Genomic DNA, 7,321 nt, shown 5'->3' on the forward strand with positions numbered 1-7,321 from the left:
AAAATTAAGACATAATGAACACCTTAACAACAACAAAAAAAAAAGCTATGACTAAAAAGTAGGCACAGGAATAATTAATCGCAAATTGTGAACTTATACAAATCAGTAGAGCCAGATGACATTTAGGAAATTTGTGAACAAATCTATCAAACTACTTACAATTAATTTCTTAAAAGACTGAAAGATGAGAGCAGGGATCTGTAGATTAGTCAGAGAAAGATTATGGTTCTTCAAAAAGGCAAAAGGAAAGAGAAATGCTGACAGATTCTTGCCATTGTATGCCATTCCAATGCCTAATGGAACAAATGCTGAGATGAAATCAAACTTCTGAGTCAAGCAGATATTGAACTTACATGACATTTCTAAAAAATGTGACTAGGAATGTAACATGTTGAGGAATGCCATATAGGGTGGTTCTGTGATCTTTTTAAGATCTTTGCCTGAAGTAAGAAATGTGCCTCATTTCAGATCAAAGGTGGATAATACCTGGTAGCACCAATGCAATACCCATGGCAGCCACCATGGATATGTAGGCATATTTGCAGTGTAAATACACAAAATATAAACTTTCTTCACCAAAAATGAAACCAAAATATTTATTCACATACCAGAAAGCCAATTCCACCATGGCAACAAGGAAGTTTTTACACATTACCAATAGAGGATCCCCTCCCCCAAGCCTTCCCTTCCTCAGACTTCCCCACAAACAAGCTCCCTTAGGCTAAATGCACCCTGTCACCCAGGTTAGCTGTTCTGCTCTGCTCTGTTCTGCTTGCTGCCTCTCTCTCACCTCCACCTCACTCTCTCTTCTTGCTGCACCTTTCATGCTCCACCCATTTAGCGAGCTCCTCCTACTATGGGCTTCATGTTACTCATTCTGTGGGCTGAGCCAAAGCTCAAAGCAGGTCACATGGGCTTATTAAGAGGCAGAGAAGATCTTCATGTTCCCTTAACATTACATTTGGTCCCAAGATCTTTCACGTCCATTAATAGATCACTAGGACATTGGGGCTAATGGGTATCAGCATAACTGTACAACAATATAATAAGAATAACATAAATTAAACACATAAAATGTTATCTTAGGGTGGGGACATGCACCCCATCATACCTTAGCTTTAGAATTTTCACTGTTTCAGTGGAGCACCTGGTAGCTCAGGCTATGGTGCAAGGATGGCCAAGTCCAAGAACCACACCACGCACAACTAGTCATGGAAATGGCACCGGAATGGCATCAAAAAACCCAGGTCCCAGAGATATGAGTCCCTGAAAGGGGTTGACCTCAAGTTTCTGAGAAACATGCGTTTTGCCAAGAAACACAATAAGAAAGGGCTGAAGAAGATGCAGGCCAACAATGCCAAAGCCATCAAAGGTTGAGCAGAGGCCATCAAGGCCCTGAGCACCAAGGCCTCCAAGGCCAAACTCCTCAGGCCCAAGATCCCCAAGGGCAGTGCCTGGCGTGCAGGCCGCAAGATGGTCACAAAGCGTCCAGGGTCTACGGTAGGCATTAAACATCCAGGCCCCAGGATCATGAAACCTGACTCTAAGGTTGCCAGAACCACTGACCCCAAGGCAGCCAAGCCCACTGACCTCAAGGCCACCAAGCCCACTAACCCCAAGGCTGCCAAGCCCACTGGCCCCAAGATCACCAAGTCTGACTCCAAGGTCAGTAAATCTGATCCCAAGGCTACCAAATCTGGCCCCAAGGCTGCCAAGTCTGATCCCAAGGCAGCCAAGGTCACAAAGCCCAGTGATTCTAAGGCTGTTAAGCTTACTGACCCCAAACCTGCCAAGTCCAAACGCAAAGATGCTGGCGCTAAAGCTGCTAGTCCCAAACCTTCAAAATAGATGCTTCAGGACAGAAGGACTTGTTTAAACCCTAAACCACCGGTTTTTCCCGACTGGGGTATGATTATTCACTATTTTGTACAAATAAAGGAAATGGTGAGTCAAAAAAAAAAAGAATTAAAAAAAAAGAATTTTCACTATTTCATGGAAAATCTGCTATCAAATTCTAGCATGCTATTCCCTAGGGCCAAAAGTCAAAGAGGAAGGTAGAAAAGTTGATGAGGATGCTATATATCTGAGGACAGTTCTTTGAAAATGATAAGGACCATGATCCCCCAAAACTCAGGGATCACACAAATGGCATCTAATTTTAGTTTTGACCAAGAGGTTCATTTTTTTTTCCTTTTGTTCTTTTACCACACAGCTAGAGTTTGCTCAGAGAAATCTCCAAATATAGCTAGTATTTAATAATACACAACATGAGCAATAAGATATCTAGCTGTCATAAAAGAACTCAAGGTAAGATATGCATATATGAATTAGAATAATTTTTACTTTATGCAAATAAAATACAGAAGATCAAAAAGATTCAATGGTGCCTACAAACAAAATGGAAAACACATACATACATGTGTGTGCGCACGCACACACACACACACACACACACACACATAGTCAGAGTAGTTCTTTCTCAGTTTTGGCTCTTCCTAGTTTAGGTATCAGAACCATATTCGTTTCATAAAAATACTTTGGTAGGACTCCTTCTTCACCAGTTTTTCTAAATAACCCATATAGTTTTGGAATTATCTGTCATGTCAATGTTTGATAGAATTCACTTGTAAATCCATCCGGTCACTGAGATTTTTCCCTAGGGAGTTCATTGATGCTTTTTTCAATTTATTTTTCTAAGATGTAGTTACTTAACTATTTAACTTCCTCTTCTGTTAATCTCTGCAATTTATTATTTTTTAAATATTCATCCACCTCACTTAGATTTTCAAATTTATGGACATACAGTTGGAGAAAGTAATTTCTAGTTCTTGTTTTAATTTCCTCCTTGTCGGAGGTGAGTTCACCTTTTTCATTTTTGATATTGGTAATTTGATTTCTTTCTTTCTTTTTTAAAATCAAATTGAGCACAGGTTTATCAATTTTATTTTTTTATAAAACCAACTCTTCGCTTTATTTATTAGTTCAATAGCTTTATTAATTTGAATTTTATTAATCTCTCCTTTGATTTTCAGTATTTACAATTTGATATTTACTTAGAGATTTTCAATTTGTTCTTTGCCTAGCTTTTTCAGTTACATGCCTAATTCATTGATCTCCTCCTTCTCTATTATATTCAAGCAGGCATTCAAAGACATCAAACTTCTCCTAAGATCTGCTTTTGCAGCATCCCATAAGTTTTAGTAGGTTGTGTCATTATTGTCATTCTCTTGAATGAAGTTGTTGATTGGTTCCATGATTTGTTGTTTAACCCACTCATTCTTTGGAATTCGATTATTTAGTTTCCAATTATGTTTTAATATAACTTTTCATGGCCTTTTATTACATATAATTTTATTGAATTATGATCAGAAAAGCTTGCACTGAAAATCTCTGCCTTTCTGCACTGAATTGTGAGTTCTTTATGCCCTAGAGTATGGTCAGTTTTTGTATATGTGCCATGTACTACTGAGAAAAGTATACTTCTTTCTATGCCCCATTCAATTTTCTGCACGGATCTATCATATCTCCCTATTTAGAGTTTTATTCAACTCCTTAACTTCTTTCTTGTTTATTTTGAGGTTAGATATATCAAGTTTAGAGAGGGGGAAGTTGAGGTCGCCCTCGAGTATAGTTTTGTTGTCTATTTCTAACTATTAACTTCTCCTCTAAGAATTTGGATGCTATACTTCATGCCCATATATTTAGGAATGATATTGCTTCATTGTCTATGGTGCCTTTTAACAGGATATAGTTTCCTTCCTCATCTCTTTTGATTAGATCTATTTCTACTTTTGCTTTGTCTGAGATTGGGATTGCTACTCCTGCTTTTTTACTTCAGCCAAGGCACAATATATTCTGTTCCTCCCATTTACCTTTACCCTTTGTTCATCCTCGTGTTTCAAGTGTATTTCTTGCAAACAACATATTGTTGGATTATAGTTTTTAATCCATTCTGCTATCTACCTCCATTTTATGGGGGAGTTCATCCCATTCCCATTTATATTTATGATTCATATCTGTGTCTTTCCATCCTGTTTCCCCCATTGTGCTTTTAGTTCTCTCTTCTCCTTCATAATGGAGTTTTAATATTTGGTCACCACCTCCCTCAGTCTTCCCTCCATTGTATCAACACCCCTCACTTTTATTGCCCATTTTCCTTACTGCTTCTTCCCTCCATTTTAACCAACTCTCCCTTTTCTTTCCCCTTTCCATTGCTACTGCTTAGGGCAAGTTAGATTTCTGTACTTAACTGCATTTGTTGTTCCCTCCTTGAAGCAAATCAGATGAGAGTTAATCTCAAACAGTGCTCATCTCTCTCCCCTTTTTTCTTCTAGTGTAATATGTTGTTGTGCCTCTTCCTGAGATGCATTTTACATTTTTCTGCCTCCTTCTTTTCACGTTGTCCATTACAACCACTTCACACTCTTAAATTTCATTTTTGACATTACATCATTTAATTTATACCCACTTCTTCTATCTATGTGTATCCCTTTAAAATATCATAATAAATGTACAGTTCTCAAGATTAACAAGTATCATCTTCTCTTATAGGAAGGTAAACAGTTTTCCCATATGGAATAACAGGTGGGTTTTCTTTCCCCTCTTTAACTTTTTTATGCCTTTCTTGAGACTTATATTTGAAGATAAAAGTTTCTATTGAGCTCTGGCCATTTCATCAGGAAGGTCTGGAAATCCCTTATTTCACTGAATGAACATCTCCTTGCCTGACTGATTCTTGGTTATTCTCTAAGATTCTTTGCCTTAGAGAATATCATATTCCAAAACCTCCAGTCTTTTAATACAGAAGCTCCAAGGTCCTGTGTGATCCTGACTGGAGTTCTACAATATTTCAATTGTTTCTTTCTGTCAGCTTGCAGTATTTTCTCCTGAACTTACTACTTCTGGAATTTGGCCACAATATTCCTTGGTGTTTTCAGTGTGAGATCTCCTTCAGGAGATTCTTTCAATGACGATTTTGCTCTTTGGATCTTGGACCTCAGGGCAGTTTTCCTTGATGATTTCTTGGAAAATATTGTCCAAGCTCTGTTTTTTCATCATGGCTTTCTGGTAGATTAGTACATCTTGGATTTTCTCGCCTGCATCTATTTTTCAGGTCAGTTATTTTTCCAATTAGATATTTTACATTTTCTTCTATCTTTTCATTCTTTAGATTTTGTTTGACTGATTCTTGATGTCTCATAGAATTATTAGCTTCTACTTTCCCAAATCTAATTTTTAATAGATTGTTTTCTTCAGTTAACTTTTGCATATCTTTCTCTATTTGCCCAATTGTTCCTTTTAAGAATCCATTTTCTCCAGTTAGGTTTTGTACTCCCTTTCCATTTAAAGAAGTTCTCAATTGGCTCATGGTTTCATTCTGCTCATCTCTGTGGTGGTTGCTGCCCTACTTAACCATGGCTATAATTAGAGTGGGGTGACTAGGCTTTGCCCCAAGGTTCTGAATTGAGAGGGAACAGAATATAACCATGTTTCTTCAGTGGTATAGAATTGACAGAGTTTAGCTTCTATTTACCCAGAACTATTAGCTAAAATAGAAAGCTGATAAATCTCATTTGAGATGAACTTTTCCTCTGTGGTAAAGCTGCTGTTTCTAATACCTAACAAGTGGTGTCTCAACAGTAAGTAGCCTCCTGCTGAAATTCTGGCATATTTGTTTTCCTTTACACCTTCACTCCACACAATTAAGTATGAGCTTCCTACTCTTCACCAAGGGTGCAAAAATGCCTGGTTGGCTTTGAGCTTCACCTGTTTTCTGCCAGTACCCCTAGCTTGGTTCTGAGGTTTTTGCTTCTAGTGATAGAGTGGTCTGGGGAATTTTTAAAGGAGCAGGCAGAAGGTATTACATAGATTGCAGCTGATGCTATGCAGGATGAACTCATTGATCTTTCCTGAACATGTAAAGGAAAATCAGACAGAAATGTTCTGTATTATAAAAGTAAAAGCCAGGAAAATATCATCTTCAATGTGTTTTACATATGCAGGTGGATAACACACCCAGCAGTGATGGATACCAAGGTGATTAGCACTGCCACCATCAGAACAAGAAGGAAGACCTGAAAGAAAAGGTGAGAAAAATATTATCAGTTTGAGTCCAACAGTGATAATTAGAAATTAGACAAGAAATTATTGTGGGCTGTGTGTGTTGGTGTGTGTGTATATATATGTATATGTGTGTGTGTGTGTGCCAAACCATTTTAAAGAGAAAATGGAAACAAGACTAATTTGGACTGGTAATTATCTAAAATATTTCATACCAGCCAAAAAGCAGCCTAGGAGCCATTAAGAATATACCCTGCAGCTCTTATAGAGCAGGGGATTAGAGAGGAGAAACCTTAAATTGGCTTTAGTAATAATGAATCCACCATCTTTAAAAAGCAATAATCAGCCAGATTTCTCCCTTTCTTTGTCCCCAATGTGCAATGAAGTACCCTCTGGAAACAATAGGAGAGCAAACTATTGTAATAACTTTCTGTTGTCCCTCTTAGATAACCAGATTTGAAGAATCATTTCATCTGCATAGCTGGCTCCAAATCTATATTTTGCCCTCTCAGAAAATCATTAGCTCACACTTAAATAGTGATTTCTAATCTATAAAATGCTTTGCTTACAACAGGGGAAAGTAATTAATATAAATAGCATCACTCCTATTTTATCTGTAAGGAAATTTGTAAACAAATATCAAAGTGATAACTTCATCCTAGGTCCCTTCAACTCAAGTCTAGTGAGCTTTCCACTGTGCCCCTCTAGGCATTTCTAGCTATTCAGTCCCATTTGCCAGATAATTCATTTAATCCAGTCATAACTCCCTATAGTATACCCAACAAGGAATATAGCTTACTCAACAAGTTGACTTTTGCTTCATGACATCCAAAAAAGGGAAACCTGCTACCACCAAAGTGAAATTAATTCTCATATTATATATATATATATATATATATATATATATATATATATTCATTCATTCATTCATTCATTCATTCATTTATTTATTTATTTACTTACAGGGCAGCTAGGTGGTACAGTGGATAGAACACCAGTGCAGGAGTCAGGAAGACCTGAGTTCAAATCTCACCTCAGACAATTGACATTCACTAGCTTTGTGACTTTGGGCAAGTCACTTAGCCCCAGTTGTCTCATCCTGGGTCATCTCCAGTCATCCTGATGAATATCTGGTCACTGGATCCAGATGGCTCTGGAGGAGAAATGAGGCTGGTTACCTGTACAGCCCTCCCTCATTCAAAACAAAGTCAAATGCAAGTCATGTAATCAGTTCTCTGATGGCATAGTCTTCTTTGGCAAT

At 37.6% G+C, this 7,321-nt stretch overlaps 1 pseudogene; it reads left to right on the forward strand.

Moving 5' to 3' along the window:
* The first annotated feature begins 1,173 nt into the window (after positions 1 to 1,173).
* Positions 1,174 to 1,939, forward strand: LOC140524270 (large ribosomal subunit protein eL29-like; annotated as a pseudogene).
* The last annotated feature ends 5,382 nt before the right edge of the window (positions 1,940 to 7,321 follow it).

Source organism: Notamacropus eugenii, chromosome 1 (assembly GCF_028372415.1).
Source record: "Notamacropus eugenii isolate mMacEug1 chromosome 1, mMacEug1.pri_v2, whole genome shotgun sequence".
NCBI classification, from domain to species: Eukaryota; Metazoa; Chordata; class Mammalia; order Diprotodontia; family Macropodidae; genus Notamacropus; species Notamacropus eugenii.